This window comes from Onychomys torridus, chromosome 18 (assembly GCF_903995425.1).
Source record: "Onychomys torridus chromosome 18, mOncTor1.1, whole genome shotgun sequence".
In the NCBI taxonomy this organism is placed as follows: Eukaryota; Metazoa; Chordata; class Mammalia; order Rodentia; family Cricetidae; genus Onychomys; species Onychomys torridus.
Window position 1 is genome coordinate 63619881 of NC_050460.1, and position 17610 is coordinate 63637490.

General features: G+C 45.0%; 1 protein-coding gene across 1 annotated transcript in view; it reads left to right on the plus strand.

The window, feature by feature from the left end:
- Nucleotides 1-6027: 6027 nt before the first annotated feature.
- The window catches only part of Fkbp5 (FKBP prolyl isomerase 5), an 85344-nt gene continuing 73761 nt past the window's right edge, over nucleotides 6028-17610 (plus strand). The window contains exon 1 of the mRNA XM_036168176.1: nucleotides 6028-6097. The gene's annotated coding sequence lies outside the window, so the exon portion shown is untranslated. The remainder of the gene's footprint in view (nucleotides 6098-17610) is intronic.

Consider the following 17610-nt stretch of genomic DNA (forward strand, 5'->3'; position numbering starts at 1 on the left):
CAGAGATCCACCTGCCTCTGCCTCCCAAGTGCTGGGATTAAAGGCGTACGCCACCACCGCCCGGCTTGGAGGCCCAATTCTTAAAGAGTTAAATGGTCTTTAGGCATTTTTACATATGTGTGAACCATCCCATGATCACCTTAGTAACAAAGGATATTTTGTTTATTTATTTTGTGTGTGTGTGTGTGTGTGTGTGTGTGTGTGTGTGTGTGTTATTGGGGATTGAACCCAGGTCTTGGTGCACTCAAGGAAGGAGCTCTACCACCATCGCCCTAGACCCTCTTCAATGATTTAGGTCTTCAATTTCTCTCGATGTAAATGTTCACAGTATAAGTTTTAGACTTCTTTTGTTGCGTGCATTCTGAAGTATGCTGTTCTGGGATTTGGCTAGTTGGTAGAGGATTAGTACAGACAAGGCCTTGAGTTCAGTGCACCACAAAATGTTACTTATTTATTTATTTTAATGCATCATCAATGAGTTTTAAAAAATTTTGAATTTTATTTTGGATTATTCAGTGCAGACATACAGAAATACAAGTGTTGGTTGTTACTGAGGTTTTATCCTTGCTGAGTTTGTTAGCTCTGATACTTGTTTGGTTTTTGATGCATAGAATATCATCTATCTTCCTTCCTTCCTTTTTTTCTTCTTTCCTTCCTCTTCCTCCTTTCCTTCTGTTCTTTCTTTGGAAACAGGGTCTCTAGCTCAGACTGGCTTTAACCATACTGAATAGCCAAGGATGACCTCACTCTTCTAATCCCCGACTCCACTCCTCAAGTGCCGGGATTACATATGAGTGCTACCACATCCTATTTAGTCAGTGCTGTGGATCAGACTCAGGGCTCTGTGCATGGTAGATGGGCATTCTCCAAATGACCCACACCACCATCACAGCCTATGGGAGTGGATGAAGTCCTGAGTGAATGTGTATTAACGACATGAGCATATCCATATAAAGGACCCCAGTGCCTCAGACCCATGGGAATGGCAGCCTTCCCCTGGTTAAAAGTCCAGATGTTGACAGTGGTGCAGAAAGGATCAACTACAGGTTTCTCCTCCCATTGACTGCACCCCAAGACTGCTCCTCTACGGACAGCCATACTGAGATTAGCTAGCACACACTCTGTTGAGCTGTATATACTAAGTGAGCCCACCTCCTCAATGAGCTGTGTGTACTAAGTGAGCCCACCTCCTCAGTGAGCTGTGTGTACTAAGCATGCGTTTCTGGGCTGCTGTTGTGTCTCCCTGAGCATGTGGCCCACTGGATCCCCATTTTTCTGTATGTATGCCTCACTTGCAGGTTGGGATACCGGCCCAAGTTTACCTTTTCTTTTACTTAAAATATATATATTTTATGTGCATTGGTGTGAAGGTGTCAGATCCCCTGCAACTGGAGTTACAGACATGAGCTGTCATGTGGGTACTGGGAATTGAACCCTGGTCCGCTGAAAGAGCAGCCAGTGTTGTTAACCACTGAGCCATCTCTCCAGCCTGTGCTTTTTAATCTATATCCCTCTTTATGTGTTTCTCGCTTAACTGTCTTGACTAGAACACTTAGTCCAATATTAAACACACATGGCCAGCCAGACATGATGATATGCCCCTAGGAGATGGAGGCAAGAGGAATTTAAGGTCCTCTTCAGCTACTTGGCAAGTTTGAGGCCAGCCTGGATTGCATGAACACCTGTCTCAAAAAAACAAAAACAAAAGTTAAAAGTGGCCAGAGTGGACATCCTTATCCTGTGCTTGTCCAATGGGCAAGCACCGTCTTTCGTTATTGTGATGTGAGGTATGGGTTTCCACAGATGCCTTTGGGTGTAGGGAGGGGCCTGATTTTATAAATAAAGTTTTATTCAAACACAGCCATGCGACTCATTTACATATAGCAATGGCTGTGATAGCAATTGAGTCCGTATGACAAAGAATATAGTTTTTAAGCTTAAAGTATTTCTCTTTCGCCCTTTAAGAAGAAGTCCACTGGAGTGTTTTTTAAATTTTGGGCTAATTTGCTAGGAAACAATATATAATGAAAATGACTCTTATTGAGGCCCCCAAGGCTGTATTGTTTAATAAAAGGGAACTCAGGGGCTGGAGAGGTGGCTCAGCAGGTAAGGTGCCGTCCAGCCTGACTAGCAGAGTTCGATTCCTGGGGTCCACATGGTACAAGGAGAGACTCCCTAAAGTTGTCTCTGACTGCCCTGTGTGCATGCCATGGCACACATGCATGCACATACTAAGGAACTGCAACAACAACCACCAAGAAGATCCTGGGACTGCAGAGATGTCTGAGCAGTTGATAACATGAACTGCTCATCAATGGCTCTGAACTTGGCTCCCTGCACCTGTAACTCCAGCCCCAGAGGACTCGGTGGTCTCTTCTGGGCCCTAAGGGTACTTGTCCTCATGTGCCCCTCCCCCACAGACACATATAAATAAAAAATAAAAATAAAAATCTTTTCTTGTTGTTGTTTTTAGAGGCAGGGTTTCTCTGTATAACAGTCCTGGCTGTCCTAGAACTCACTCTGTAGACCAGGCTGGCCTCGAACTCAGACAGATCTGCCTGCCTCCGCCTCCCGAGTGCTGGGATTGAAGTCGAAAAATTAAAAATCTTTAAAGAAAACAAACCAAATATTGGGGCTGGAGTTATGGCTCAGAGTTTACAGAGGATCTAGGTTTGGTTCCCAGCGCCCATGTTGTGGTCCACTGTCGCATATAATTCTAGTTTTAGAGGGACCCATGTCCCCTTCTGACTTTTTGTGGGCACTAAGCATGCATGTAGTACACAGGCATACATGCAAGCAAAACACTCATATATATATATAGCATATTATATATAGTAAGTCTAAAAACTTAAAAAAAAAAAGAAAATTATGAGTTCTGGTCTAGCTCATCCTAAATAGCAAGACCCTGACCACTGTACCCTTGTTCCCACCCAAAAAAGTCCCACAAAACTGGAAAGAGAATTTGTGAGCTGACAGAGAAAGGACTTACAGCAAAGCATGGGAGAAGAAAAGATGGAAACCCAGCACAAAGGGATGGAGTGGGCTTGTGTTTTTGTGTTTTGATTGGAGTCCCAGGGGCAGAGAGACTACATCTGCACATACTATGAGCCCTGTTCAGTATGGATGACAAACCATTCAAAAGGGTAGCCACGCAATGGCAGAGGCCCACCTCCCTGTGTTCTGACTCCCCAAGCAGTACCTCCTCCATGTGTACAGCTGCCTCAGAAAAAGATTCTCACGTTGAGCTGGGGCTCCGTGGTGGGGAGAGCGAGGGCTTTGGGGGAGCAGAGTTGGAATACAGCCTCTGCCCACTTCCCAGCCAGGCCACCTGGAGAAGGCTCCAATCTGCAGTATGTCCCTCTCCCTCTCTCAAATTACATCTATTTCTTTGCGTGGATGAAGTAGGGGAGGTGATGTGTGTGCCACATGGTAAGTTTGTAGAGGTCAGAGGCCAACTTGCAAGAGTTCTTTCTCGCCAGGGTGGTGGTGGCACACACCTTTAATCCCAGCACTTGGGAGGCAGAGGCAGGCGGATCTCTGTGAGTTCGAGGCCAGCCTGGTCTACAGTGTGAGCTCCAGGACAGGCTCCAAAACTACACAGAGAAACCCTGTCTGGAAAAACCAAAAAGAGTTCTTTCTCTTTCTCTTCTTCCATTATGTGAAACCCAGGGATCAAATTCAGGTCACCAGACTTGACCTCAGGATCCTTTACCTGACAAGCCATCTCACTGGCCTTAATCTGCAGCTCTCTCCATGAATAAGCAAGAGGAAAAAAATGGATGCCACATTACAGTTGTGAGCATAGTTACCCATGCTGCGGGAACAAACCCTGTGCACATCAAGTGCTTTGAAGACCCAGATGTGGTTTGAATTCTATCACAGGCACAAAAAGACTATATAGCATTTGCTGTGTGATTTACAGAAATCGGTGCAAAAAGAACACACAGGTCCCCTTGCTGAAAAATGACTATGTCAGGATGACCACAGACAGCAGTACTTTAAACGGAGCACCGGGGACTTTCTTAGTGTGTGCCGCTAAAAAAAAGGTGACACACCCATAAAGCCAGCCTTGGGGACAAGACCTGCAAAGATCTGCTGCATGCGTCAGGACAGGGCTTCTCCTGCCACATCCAGGGCACCAAGGCTTAGGAAGATGCCGAGGAGGGTACATTTGATGGCCAGAGTGGTTTTTCTGGGGGAGTGGGTGGGGCTAGCCAGGCTGCCATCAGAACTGTAGAACTGACTGTTCCCTACAGACTCTGGCCTAGAAGAAAAAAAAAAAGCCTGCAGCTGTATCTACAGCGCCTGTTGTTGTTTGCTGTGGTATGTTACAACACAGCCTGGCAGCCTCCCGGGCTTTTCTTCCTCCTGGAAGAGTCTCCTCTCAGAACATGTGACAAGTCTACACAACCCTGCAGATTGGCCCACACTGCCCCTAGCTGTTCACTCAGTTCCTTAAACAGTTCCAGGTTTGCATGCTTGCTGTTAGCTCAGAGCTATCCCTTCCGATCTTCTGGCAGAGTCCTGTTCCTTATCCACAGCCTTTGGTCTGGCTCAATCTCTGAAGGGTGGGTCCAATGTGATCTCTTCAATGAAGCCTCTCTCCTGCTTCTCACAGGGGGATACTGACTCTCTTCCCTGGGGAGAGCCCTTCACTCTTCTATGTAGACATGTGCCACAATCCCTGGAACATTACTCACATGTGGATGTCCCTGTTTGCTAGCTTGGAGCCTTTGCGGGCTGGCACAGTGCCTTCTCACCTCCATGAGCCTTCCTCCGCACAGGGTACACCTCTTGCTCTCTGTAAGCATAGTAGATGCAAAACCAAGTGGCATTAGTGAGCTGGAGAGTCGCTATTCACATCTGTGCTGTTGAATTCATGGAAACAGCCTGTGGCCCTCCCTAGAGGCAGGTAAAGGAGAAGTTCCCAATCGGGACTGGGACAGGACTCCTGCCCAAGAGGAGGTTCCTAAGTCAGTTTTGTCTTTTCTGCATAGGTCTTTGAAGATAGGAAAAGGATGACCATACTATCACCCAGCATCGTGACATATAGAAGGTCTTCAAAAATTCTAAAGCATGACAATGCAAAAGAAACAAAAATAAATAACTAGGATAAAAGCAGACTCGGAGCCAGAAAACACAGATTTTCATGTGGCTACGAGACAGTTCCATAGGTAATTGGGACTTTGAGTTGAGAGACAAGGAGACTCATTGGCTGCTCTCTCAGTGGATCTGGGTGCCATCTGCAGCACCCACATGGCAGTTTACAACTCCAGCCTCAGGAGATCCGACGCCCTCTTCTGGCCTCTGTTGGCCACTACACTCACGCAGTGCACAGGCATACATGCAGGAGAGACACGCACCTTCTCTTTGAATAGGTCTAGCTGAAGTCCCCAGGTGCAGCTCCTGAATGTCTATGGGAGTCACCCGGGGTTGGGGGAGGGGTGTCGTCTTGAAGCTGAATTAGCTCAGCAGCCCATCCTTTGGGCTCCTTTCTGTCCTCTTCACCCGGGCTACTGTGCGGGAGAGGCAGAGGCCCCAAAGGAAAGCGTGATCACGCCCGCTGGGTGTCCCGAGAGACGGGCTAGGTGCTACTCTGGATTTTCCCAGTCTCTAAGGGGCATCTCCGAGCTCATGAGGTTGTTTTCTGGGGTCAGCACGGCCTGACCCCTCCAGCTTCGTGAAGGGCGGGCTGGGTGGGCAGATAGGCAGGGCAGAGGCTTAGCAGTATTTTGTCTGGAGGCAAAGGACGACGCCAAGAGGTGTCCGTCAGCTTCCTCCATCCCTCCTCTCCGGCCCCCACAAAGGGCAAGGGCCAGACACGTGGGCTGCGGTGGAGAGGCGGAGATGCAAACGAACGGGGCGGGGCCTCATTTGCATAGACCTGCGCGGCCACCAATCGGGACAGACGGAGCCCCAGCCCGCGCGCCTTTTGGGGGCGGATTGACAGCCCCGCGGTCCTATGGGAGGCAGGTCCTGCGTCCGGTGGGGGCGGGACGACGCCGGGCAGCGCCCGGCGCACTAGCCGGCTCGCGGGCGCTGCCAGTCTCCGGCGGCGGCGGTGTCCGGCGCGCGGCTGAGCGACAAGGGGACCGAGGTGCGGGCGGGCGGGCGGGCTGGCGGCCTGCTGGGCGGGCCGGGAGGGTGAGCGGCGCGCGGCGCGGGGAGACGCGGAGCTCGAGACGCAGCGGCGGCGGTGGCGTGGCGGCGGCGGCGGCGGCGGCGGCGGCGGCAGCGGCGGCGACAGGTACGGGCGCCATGGCCGCGGGGATGGGGCGCGTGCGCGCGCGCGCGGTGGACCCGGGAGTCGGCCCTGCGCTGGCGGTCCCGCCTCCGCCGCCTCTCACGCGGCTTCCCCGGGGCGGCGTGGACGGGATGTGCGGGAGACCCCCACCCCACCCCCGCCCCCCGGCCCCCGCCCGGGTCCCCGCGTGGGAGGCGGAGCGGCCGGCGCTCCCCTGGGCGATGGCTCCGCGCGGCGCCCGCTGGCTTCGCCCGCGCGCGGCTTTTGTTTCCCGCGCAGCCCACAGGTCCGAGCAGCCCCCGTGTCGCCCCGCCGCGCCGCCCGCCGGGCGCGGAGAGGAAACTTGGCCTTCCGGAGCCCCGCGAGCCCGCGGATAACGGAGCGCCCGGCCGCGTCCGCAGGGCCGCGCGATGGGCGTGCCGCCCGGGGCGCCGCCCTCACCTGCCGGTCCCCGACCCGCTCGCTCCCGGGCGGGCAGGTGACCGGCGGGGCTCGGGGATGGACGGAGGAGGGGAAAGCCTATTAAAAGTTGCCCTCGGGGGCCTCCGTTTGGCTGAGCCGGTACCGGCGCTGGTCGCCAAGTCTGACGACCTGAGTTCGAGCCCTGCAACCGACGTGGTGGGATTGTCCTCTGACCTCCAGGCGCACACACACACACACACTCCAAATAATAACACGGAAATCAGAGTTGTTCTAGGAGTCTTCATTCCTCAGCCCCGGGACATCACAACCACCGTCCCGGCCGTAGTCCATGACTCGGACCCCAGCGTTTTGCGTGTGTGTGGATGAGGCTCAGGGAGCACGCTGCCTTATAGTCATCTTCATCATCTTCGCTGTGGATGAGTCAGGTGGTGGCTTGCGCCCGTGATTTTTAAATGATGGGTTTCTGCGGCGCTGGCGAAAGCTTTGGGAGGGCTAAGCCTCCAGCGGAGCGTGCAGGGCTCGGGACAGTGCGTACTCTGCTGCCGCAGTTGAGAGCTGGCGGTTTGGGGGTTTGTTTTTTCTTTTCTTTTTTCCCCTCCAGAGAGTGTTTTCCAGCGGACTAAGGCCGAGCGTTGACTGGGCACTTTCTTCGCCTCCTCTAGGGCTAGGAGGGAGTGTTTATTTTCATTGTCTTTGCCTTCTCTCAGTGTAGAGAAGAAGGGAAGAGTTAAGGTGTATTTATTGGGGTTAAGAGTTTTGTGCCTTCCTCCCCGCTTCTTGCTGTTAGTGTTTGTTATCCATCACTACTACTACTATTGTTGTTGTTATTATTATAGAATTGTAGTGGCTCCTACTCCTGGTGTCTGAATAAATTCAAGAAATGACTTGAAAAATCCCATATTCTGGTGGGACATTCTTACTCTGTCACACTTCACTTAACCGTTTTTCTGTCTGCCTCTCACCCAGCTGTCCGGTTTGTGCCGAACGGTCCTAACAGCTTTCACTTTGGGAATTCTCTAGAAATGGCATATTTTAACATGTAAAGGTTAATAATATTCATTATTTGTTAGAAACACGTGGTTTAATTTCCCCCCTTTCTCATTTCTAATGTGTCTTGTGTGGGAACTGCATTGAATGTAATCCGTACTTCAGAGATGTTGAACCTTAGAGCACAGTTAATTTTTATTTAATTACACTAATCGAATGGTCATTTTATTCATCCATCTAATTTGAGTTAGCTATTAGTTGGAACCACTTGAGATTATTTTAAATTAATGTAGGAATATTCTTTTTAAATTGTTTTAAAACAGCAAATTTATACATTAATGAGGTTTTTGTCATTCCAACATTTTTTTAAAGTATGTTTCTCAGTATTTACTTCTCAGTTATGTGACATTTGAGTAGATTTATTTTTATTCCTTAAAATTTTATTTATTTTTTATTTTTGTATTTTTTTTATTGCCTGTGTTTGTGAGACCATGCTGGCACAGGCGTGGCTGGCTGTCAGAGGACAACTTTGGAGTTGGTTTTCTGCTTCCTCCATGCTGGGTCCTGGACTTCAAATTCAGGTGGTCCAGCTTAGTGGCAAGGGCCTTTACCTGCTGAGCAAGCAACCTCACCAGCCCGGATTTCTTTATAAGACATAATTTAAAACTCTTCCACATGAAAAACTTACAATTTGGGATTAGGCAAGTCGGTTGATTTTGAAATTCTTCTTTGTTCTTGGGTTGGAAAAGAATGTATATTTGTGTTGATAGTTCCTCAAGGCAGAGAAGAGCCACCACGTACCCTATGGGGTGGAGAGGCTCAGTCTGTCTAAAGTTCCTGATAATCCCTGAAGGCAGATTGAGTGGCTTGTCCCCAAGGAGAGTGGGCGTACTTTATTTTTTTTTTATTGTATTTATTTATTTATTTTTAAGTGGGCTTACTTCAAAAAGGAAACTTCCATTGTTTTAGATAATCTCATTCCACTTTAGTGTTCCACTACATAAAGTGGGGGGATTTCTTTTGTCCTATGATCTGCTTAAATGTACCAAATACCATAAGTCATGTTACTTAAAACATTTTTTTTTTTTTTTTTGGTTTTTAAAATTTATTTGTGCTTATGGGTATTTTATCTGTATGTCTGTATGCCATTTGCGTGTATGGTGCTGGCATCACCAGAGTCCAGAAGAGGATACTGAAGGTCAGGAGCGGAAGTGTGGTGTTGGGAATGGAAGCCTGCCCTCGAAGAGCGGCCAGAGCTCTTTACTGTCCAGCCATCTCTCCACAGTTCATTTCATCTAGTTACACAAAAGCATGTGTGGTGTGCACTTGAACTAGAAAATACCTTTTAATTGAAAGCCCACTTTAAAGGTCAGTTTTCAGGAATTTTAATTACTGATTTTTGTTTACTTTGTCTGTTTGTGGTAGACCAGGTCATAGAATTATCAACCACATTTCATTTTCAAAATTAAGCACGAGTTGATTCTCACTTCTACACACACACACACACACACACACACACACACACACACACACACACACACGGGGCTATTTATTAGGCAGTTACCTTTGAGTCTGGATATTGCTGGTAAATTTATTTTCTTCCTCTTCCCTCCCCTCTTTTCCTTCCCTCCCTCCCTCTTTTTTTCTATCCTAGGATTGAACCTAGGGCCTTGTGCATACTAGGCAATTGCTGTACCCTTAAGTGAATAATATAACTGTCATTAAGAACATGCTCTACAGGTCTTTAATACTTTCATGATTTCCAAAAAAGATTCAGTTGTGCATATTTTTTTTAAAAGATTTATTTATTTATTATGTATACAGAAGAGGGTGCCAGATCTCATTACAGATGGTTGTGAGGCACCGTGTGGTTGCTGGGAATTGAACTCAGGACTTCTGGAAGAACAGCCAGTGCTCTTAACCGCTGAGCCATCTCTCCAGCCCCAGTTGTGCATATCTTGATACTCTAAATTCTGTAGTTAATACACACTGAACAAATATGTCCATTTTGTAATTCTCAAGCTTTTGAGCTTTCCAACTTAACCAATCAGTAATTCAGTTTTTTCCATTTTATATTTGTAAGTTCCCTGAAGTACATTTGAATGCTTTTTAATTTTCTTTATCTTTGCTATTCTGGGCTTAATCCCAGAATTATGGATGTTAGCTAGACAAACGGTCTACTGCTGAGCTACAGTGCCAGCCCTTCAGTGCATTTTAAAGTTCTGACATACGTGCCACCTCAAATGTTTCAAATATTAAATCTTACTCATCAAAGACTAGATGATGTGTAAGTCCTGTATCTATTGATTTAAAACAGGGACTAATGTGTGAGTTTATTCGCAAATAGTATAAAATTGTATAAAAGCCAGTTCTGTAAGGGAGACAGACAGGCTAAAATAGTTTATTAAAGAACATACCTCTTGACAGGTTACTAGCAGGTGTGCCTAACAGATTATTAAGGATATTATATTTAGAGCACTAAAATCCCACTATTCAGAATAATTTGCACTTCTTCATAGTTTAAGAGCATTGACTGGTGCTGTGGGGGTGCACGCCTTAGGAAGCAGAGGCAGGCGGGTCTTCATACGGAGTTCCAGGCCATCTGTAATAGAAAACAATACCACCAGTGATAACTGCGTTACATTGTATGCTTTTATTAGTATTTACAACCAGTCTTTTAGGAAACATTTGATTAATTAGACCACCAGAGGGAGTGTAGGGTCTACACATTTGATATGCCTGTTTTATTACCCTTAGTCTGGAAGCAAAACATTTAAAAAGTAAGAAAAAGTTTCACTTTAGTTCTCTGGAACAACCAGGCCAACCATAGTGAAAGTTGGAGATTGTAGCTATTTGGAGTTGCTATGCTTTCTGTAACAAAGCTCAAGGCTTCATCAAGACTTTTTTTTTTTTTTTCTTTTAGAAGAAGGTACATTATTACAGAAATGAAAATGATACATTTTTAAAGTGAAATAGTAGGTTTTTAAGTAAACAGTCATACAGCTGTGAAAGGGAACATCCATAGGCACAGACTATTTCTTCGTATTTAAAATGTGATAACTTTGAATTGTATAGTTTTGAAATTGCTCAGTGTTTGCAAAGAGGAGTACAAGATAAAGAAAGATCAAAGCCTGGGAGAGGTTGCATCTTCCTTTTCTGGTTGCAGCTGTCCTTTGGTCGCCAGCTGTAGGTTTCTAGAAGCATCTTTAGCATTCTGTTTCTATCTTAGCTACTGTTAAATGTATCAGGAAATCATCTGAGTGTCAAAGCAGGGCTGCAAATCTCAAATTGATCTTTTAAAAAGTCAGATTGTTTTCAAGAAGAAAAAAGATTAGTGATTCTTACTCTGGCATCCTTCAAGCTTGAAGGTAGTGGTATCTCTTTTCTTTCTTTCTTTCTTTCTTTCTTTCTTTCTTTCTTTCTTTCTTTCTTTTCCTCCCTCCCTCCCTCCCTCCCTCCCTCCCTTCCTTCCTTCCTTCCTTTCTTGTTTTTCTGACTACCTAAAGGTTACTCTGACAGGGAATGTGATGGCAAGTAAATTATCTAGAGAAGCAACAAAGCGCTTACTTTTCACCCTTGATACAGTAATTAATTGTTGGAAGAACATTTAAGATTTGGAGGGTCGGTTTTACTGATAAAGTGAGGTCTTTATTTAAAAGAACTAGACTTGTAAGTGTTTCTTAATGTTTGTGTCTCTGGAAATGAAGTCCTTTCTTGATTGTCAGCTGAAAATTACACAGTAGAATTGAGTCAAAATGTCTGTCATGGACTTAATGTTGTGGTGAAGCTACTTTTTGGACTGGAGAAAACATCTTAGGGATTGAGTCCTTTTCAGCATATATTCTGAATAAGCATGGAATATTCTTTACCTATGTTAAATATTAACTGGTGAAATTGTTTCCATGTGTAACTTTCGACAGAGCAAAAAAAAAAATCTTAAACAGATTTTGGGTTTTGTCTTTGATGTAAAAAATTACTGTGTAGTAGATGGTAAGATCCCATGTTCTGTTTTTGGGAGAGGCCTGTGAAGACATATTTGTCTCACTGTGGTGCAGCACCAATTTAAGTGGGAGAAAACTCTTTTTGTATGCTCCTGGATAGGATGACAATCAAGAAAAGCTGAGATGGTCACCTTCCCATCATAGGTTTCTTTTCCTGTGAACTTAGTAAGCTCTTCAAAAATATGATTTGTGGGCCTGGTTAAGAATACTCATTGCTCTTGTACAGGGCCAGGTTTGATTCCAGCACCTGCCGTGGTGGCTCACAGTCATCTTTAACTCCAGTTCCAGAGGACCTGACGCCCTCTTCTGACCTCTGTGGGTACATACATAGTGTGCATAGATACATGCAGGCAAAACACTCATGCATAAAATAAACCTTTACAAAATAGTTTTGAGTTCACATATAATATATACAAATATACATCTGATATATATAAATACCAGATTATCAATTGTCCGTATTATATATAACTATATAAGTGTGTATATATGAATATGCACACATAAAAATATGTCCACACATAATTGCTCTGTGTGTATTTGTGTGTTTAGCTATCCATTCTGGTTTATTTAAAGGTGACCTTCTCTCCCTTTCCCATTTCAGTGAAACAGGCTGCATTGAAATGAACAAAGTATACACTCAGGAAGAGGCTGGTACAGGATGTTCACAGCAGCGCCTTTCTAATAGAAATGAACTGCTGGTTCCCACCGCAGAGGAGAGGGAACTCAGAAGTACTGTTCAGGACAAGCCAGACATAGCATTTTTCTTTATGAAAAGCAAGGAACAGGCAAAACCAAGACATGGCGGTAGGAATGAGGACTGTTCTAGGTAGGATGGTGCTTCACAGAAAGGGGACCTTTCCGGAATGATAGACATCAAGTGATTTTCTTTCTTTCTTTCTTTCTTTCTTTCTTTCTTTCTTTCTTTCTTTCTTTTTTTAAAAATACTTGAATTCTTTCTTTTTTCTTTTCCCAGTAATTCATTTATGTGCATTGGTGTTTTGCCTGAATGTATGTCAGTGTGAGGGTGTTAGATCCCCTGGAACTGGAGTTAGACAGTTGTGAGCTGCCATGTGGGTGCTGGGAATTGAACCCAGGTCTGCTTCAAGAGCAGCCAGTGCTCTTAACTGCTGAGCCATCTCTCCAGCCCCATGTGATTTACTTTTTAAGTAATGTTGATTTTCTTATGTTTGGGGTGTGTGTGTGTGTGTGTGTGTGTGTGTGTATGTGTGTGTGTGTGTGTGTGTGTGTGTATAGGTAGGTTGACTTGCCCAAGCCCAAGTGTGTTTATGTGGAAGCCGGAGGTTGTCGACATTCTCTTTCATTTTTTTTTTTTCTGAGACCAGATTTTTCTGTGTAGTTTTGGTGCCTGTCCTGGAACTCACTTTGTAGACCAGGCTGGCCTGGAACTCACAGAGATCCACCTGCCTCTGCCTCCCCAGTGCTGGGATTAAAGGTTTGCTGTTTGAAACATGGTATCTCACTGAGCCTGGAGCTTTTAGCTAGACTGGCGGGCCCTGCACTCTTCAGCACTGGTGTTCCAGGCCTGCATCACCCCACCCTGTTTTTACATGGGTGCTGGGATTAGATCTTAGGTTCTCAGGCTTACACAGTGGAACCCACAGAGTGACCTCCAGTCTCTCTTTTTTAACTTCCAGAAAAGTGCAAGATTAGTACAAAGAATTTTATGTTCATCTTTATCCAGATTTACCAGTTATTTCCATGTGTTCAGACTTATTAAACTGCGTTATATGTATGGTATGTTCATTGCATTTTTAGCAAAGGAAAAAAGCTTGAAAGTGTGTTGAAAGTGAGAAGTGGTCTTACCAGAAGAAAGTGGGATAACCCAACTATAAATTAGCTGACCGATTAATAACAGGAAGGAGAACAGATGACCATCTCTTGTGTGTGCTGCTTTTCACTGAAGTTGCACATGTTTTTGTTGGAAGAAGCAGGATCCAGAGGATGATTCAAAGCATAGCTGCAGAGGACACCCTGCTTTCTTTTGTTGTCCTATGCATGTCGCCAGGGACTGATACCTAGCAGTAGCTTTCCTGGAATTGAAGGTGGTGTTCGTTCTTAGGAAAGCGTTGCACACCTACAGAATGCTAGTTTCTGCACAGACATGTACCAGTTTTAGTGTTCTGGACCCTAGACAAAGGAAGAGGAGGCCAAAAAGCCTGGTTGTCATCTTTGGGTGGTGCTCTTTATCAGCGGGAGGCAAGCTTGGTGTTTGCAGACGGTGTCTGTCAGGGGGAGTCTCCCATAGCCTTAACGTGTCAGAGTGAAAAACTGTACCTGCTTTAAGTCGAGATTTAAATACTGATGGGTTTAAACATCATTTCCCTTTATGCTCTTTTGTATAATTTTCAGTATATGTGAGGTTGGGGATTTAGCTCAGTGGTAGAGCGCTTGCCTAGCAAGCACAAGGCCCTGGGTTCAGTCCTCAGCTCCGACAAAAAGAAAAAAGAAAAAAAATTTTCAGTATATGTTCATTGCCATTTAAGATTAACTATATATAATTTATATAGGTTTTAGTTTATTTTTTATTTTATTTTATTTTACTTATTTTTTGTTTTTCGAGACAGGGTTTCTCTGTGTAGCTTTGCGCCTTTCCTGGAACTCACTTGGTAGCCCAGGCTGGCCTCAAACTCACAGAGATCCGCCTGGCTCTGCCTCCCAAGTGCTGGGATTAAAGAGGTTTTTTTTTTTTTAATTTTTTTAACCTCTGTATCAAAGTTTTTAGTTATTTCCTAGATTGGGAAATATCTAAAGTATCTAGAGATCCGTGTAGTTTTGGTGCCTGTTCTGGATCTCGCTCTGTAGACCAGGCTGGCCTTGAACTCACAGAGATCCACCCGGCCCTGCCTCCCAAGTGCTGGGATTGAAAGGCATGTGCCACCACTGCCCAGCTCTTACTGCCTTTCTTTAAAAAGAAGAAAGAAACAAACAAACAAGGGCTGGAGAGATGGCTCAGAGGTTAAGAGCACTGGCTGCTCTTCCAGAGGTCCTGAGTTCAATTCCCAGCACCCACATGGTGGTTCACAACCATCTGTAATGAGATCTGGTGCCTTCTTCTGGCCTGTAGTCATACATGCTGTATACATAACAAATAAATAAATAAATATATGTATATATTAGCTGGTCCCTAAAATGATTTAAAAAAGAAAGAAAGAAACAAACAAAAGCTGAAGTTGCTGAAGAAATAGCTCAGTGGTTAAGGACATTTGTTGTTCCTGCAGAGGCTCCATTTGATTCCCAGCAGCCACATAGCAGCTCTCAGTCACCTGTAACTGGAAATCCAACGCCATCTTCTGGCTTCCGCAGGCACCAGGCGCTCACGTGAAGCACAGATATTTATGCAGGCACACACACACACACACACACACACACACACACACACAGTTGATCTTTGCCGGGTGTGTGTTACACTGTTAATCCCCGTGCTAAAAAGGCAGCAGTAGGCAGATCTCTCTGAGTTTGAGGTCTTCATAGCAAGTTCTCAGCCAGCCAGGACTATGTCATGAGACCCAGTCTTAAAAACAAACGAAAAAGCAAAACCCTGAAACTTTAAAGCTAATGTTAACCGGGAAGCTGATGGCTGGCTGTTGTGAACTATTCTGCCTCTTTAATTTGATGGCTGGCTTCTTTCCCTTATTTGTCTCAAAAGTTTGGTATTTTTTGAAGTTGTTGGTTTTTGTTTGTTTGTTTGGTTTTGTTTTTCAAGACAGGGTTTGTCTATGTAACAGCCCTGGCTGTCCTGGAAACTCACTCTGTAGACCAGGCTGGCTTTGAACTCAGAGATCTGCCTGCCTCTGCCTCCGCCTCCGCCTCCGCCTCCCCAGTACCTTCATTAAAGTTGTGCGCCACTACTGCTTGGCTGAGTTTGGTGGATTTTTAATGACCGGTTTCCTCCCTACCCTCTGGACAGCCTAGATTCTAAGTTACAGAGCCACAGGCGGAAAGGACTAGGCAGAAGGGGAAAGAGAGGAAGGGAGGAAGGCATTTTCTATCCAGCTGCTTTGTTTACACACATGGAAACTGAGATGTGGAGGAGATAGTTAAGATTCACAGCTAATTACTGAGCAAGGGCTGCTGTTGTTTTCAATGCTGTGGTCCTCAACCATCTGGGTGGAATTAGACCAGCACTAATTCTACTGCTGATTCTCAAAACCAAGATAGAAAGTGAGTTTCTATCAGGAGCAGTATGATAGTAATTCACTCCTGTTACAAAAAGGTCATGATTGGGTTCTCTGCAGAGCACTACTGTTCTATTTAAAATAACTCATGTAGGCGGTGAGGGCACACGCCTTTAATCCCAGCACTCGGGAGGCAGAGATAGGCGGATCTCTGTGAGTTTGAGGCCAGCCTGGTCTCCAAAGCGAGTTCCAGGAAAGGCACAAAGCTACACAGAGAAACCCTGTCTCGAAAAACACCACCACCACCAAAAAGAATTTTTTCTAACATCACACATGTATTTAGTGTGTGGTTGCCAGCTCATTTGTGGAGGTCAGAGGGCAACTTTTGAGAATTGGTACAAAATCAGCTTTGAGGAAAAAGCTTCTTTTTAATTTTTAAAGTTGTCAATTGTGAGTGCTTTAAGCATTTTTTTTAAACCTTTTGTTTTTGTCATGATAGAGCAGATTCTCTTACAGTTACAGTTAGCAGGTACTACCTTGAAGAGTTGTGTTAAACGTGACCACCTGTAAGCCTCCGTCAGCTGCCTTCAGTCTCATACGTTTTAACATGAGCAGGCGGAATGGCAAGAACCTTAGTTGAGCCTTGCTTTCTTCTCTGCTGAGGTCTGGGCTTTTGTGTCTAGCTACACCAGTTGCTCAATCAAAAACCCTCTTCCCTCTCCCAGAGCACGATGCCAGATCCCAGGCACCGGTTCACTGTCATGGCAGTTCCTTTTTCCCTGAAATGTATTGTTTTAACCTCTGTGAGACATTCTCCCTGCACTTTGAAAATATGCATAGCAAACAATACTTCTTAGTCACTATAAGCATAATTTTACCATGAAATCATTTTGCAACTGGTAATTGTTTTATGTTCTATATTCTTTCCCACGATTAAAGAAAGAGAAAATGGCCTGGGTTACAGAGAGATAGTAGATACCACAGACCTCTGTAGACTTTTACATTCCTTCCAAAAGACTAGATTCCAGTTTTACTGAAATACTGGTTTTTCTTTATCATTTTTAAGTCCCCTGAGATCGACTCGTATAACCTACTAATGTCTGTACATAATCTTTCTCATGTCCTCAATGGTGTGGATCAGGTCATTTCTTTATTTACCATACTTTGTTTTTGCTTCCCTTCATTTTTCTGAAGAGATTAGAGGATTTTTTTCTCTTTTTCCGATCTATGACTTGTATTAGATTCCCTTTTATGACACCTTTTTTAAAATCCCATCACAAGAGAAGAAAAAAAGCTTCCAAATTCAATTAAATTTTTCTAATTCATTATTATTGGGGAGGGGCACAGACTGAACCGGCACACAAGCTGTGGAGCTGGGCTGGTGCTCTTTCCACACGTGGGTCCTGAGGATTGAACTCAGTTTTCGGGCTTGTGTGTTTTACTGCCCAGTCATCTTACCAGGGCAGATTTGGGTTTTTTTGAAGGGTATATATTCATTGTGTGTGTGTGTAGGTTTCTCTTACCTGCTTCATGTGAAATGAGGAATATATTCATTCTCTCTTTCTCTTTCTCTTTCTCTCTCTCTCTCTCTCTCTCTCTCTCTTGAATGTGGCCTTTGAGCCACATCCCATATTCCCAGCCCTAATGTGTTTCTTATGCTGAAGTATTTTGCTTGAAGTCTACTAATATATATATATATATATATATATATATATATATAGTTACTATCTTTCCTTCTAAATTTATATAGGCCCTTTCTCTTTCTGCTCTGTTCCCTCCGCGTGGTCTCTCTGTCTCTTTCTCTCCCTTTCTCTCC